Raw genomic sequence first — 1,662 nt, 5'->3', positions numbered from 1 at the left:
CTTTGAGGCGACCTAGGTTATCAAAGTGACCTCATGTGACCTGCACATTGACCTAACATCACAGCAGGTTAATCTTGATGTCAAACCTGTGACGTCATGGCAGCTTTAAGGAGGTACCACGTCACACTGCTCATGTCACACATGCTAAATTACTAGATATCTTATTTCTGGTTTTAAAGTTATACCGTAAGTTTACGAAATATGTTCTAATTTACTATGTTTTAGTCTAAGTTTCAAAAAAATCTGTTCTATTTTCTAAGTTATTGTGTCTTAGCCTAAGTTTACATAATCTGTTCATTTGTTTTGAAAACCTTTGGCGTCGACATGACGTCACGTCGCTTTAAGATTTCGGGTTCCGGACGGCATGGCGTCACTGATAAGCCCCGCCCACCTGTGATTAAAGGACATAACGTCATTGATAACCCAGCCCACATGTGAGTGAAGAACATGACGTCATTGATAAACCACGTCCACCTGCGAATGGGGAACATGATGTCACTGATAAGCTCCACCCGCATGCGAGTGAAGGACATGACGTTATTGGTAAGCCACGCCCTCCTGCGAGTGAACGACATGACGTCATTGATAAGCCACGCCCACCCGCGAGTGAAGACATGACGTCATTGATAAGTCCCACCCACCCGCGAGTGAACGACATGACGTCATTTATAAGCCACGCCCACCTGCGAGTGAACGACATGACGTCACTGATAAGCCAAGCCCACCTGTGAGTGAACGACATGACGTCATATATAAGCCCCGCCCATCTGCGAGTGAGCAAACTTTGTTTACATGACGCTGATCTTAGTCAAAGGATTACAAATGAAGAGCATGCCGACAAGAGACCTTTTGGTCCACAATTAGGTCGGATGCGGAAAAGATAAATAAACAGATAAATAAATAAACAAGTAGATAAAAGAATAAAATAAATAAATAGATAATGATAAATAACAAACATAAATAACAATAAATAAAGTTCTTTTTCTATGTCATTCAAGTGCCAGCTTGTCAGCAGGTTAACGAGAGCTCGGCTGACTCGTCAGAAAAAAGGAAATTGGAAATAAATATTACGTCATATAAGTATTACTTGAGGGTATGACGTCATCTGGTACTGACTATGTTGTTTGATGTTATACTTCGGTTCACGAATATAAAATATTAATTAGCCGATTTTAAGTTAATAGAAATAATATCAGGTGATATATACAGTATATATATATATAAATATATATATATATATATATATATATATATATATATATATATATATTTGGGAAATGCAGGTCATAAAAATCGGCTGGGTAGTCTGTTTATTTAAGCTGGCAGAGATCTATTGGAAGCAACAAAATGTATGTAAGTATATATGTGTACATATATATATATATATATTTATATATATATATATAATACACACACACACACACACACACACACACACACACACATATATATATATATATATATATATATATATATATACAGTATATAAATATATATATATATATATATATACATATATGTATATATATATATATATATACATGGGACATTGGAGTAATCATTTGGGCAAAATTTTCCAATCTAAGGAAAACTAAAGCCAAGCGCAATCTTATAATCACGTGACCACCATTTGGTAATAAACAAAATTAGTAATAAACAAAA

The sequence above is a fragment of the Oratosquilla oratoria genome, chromosome 15 (assembly GCF_046742065.1).
Source record: "Oratosquilla oratoria isolate Oo_2021 chromosome 15, ASM4674206v1, whole genome shotgun sequence".
NCBI lineage: Eukaryota > Metazoa > Arthropoda > Malacostraca > Stomatopoda > Squillidae > Oratosquilla > Oratosquilla oratoria.
This window is presented reverse-complemented; position numbering follows the sequence as displayed.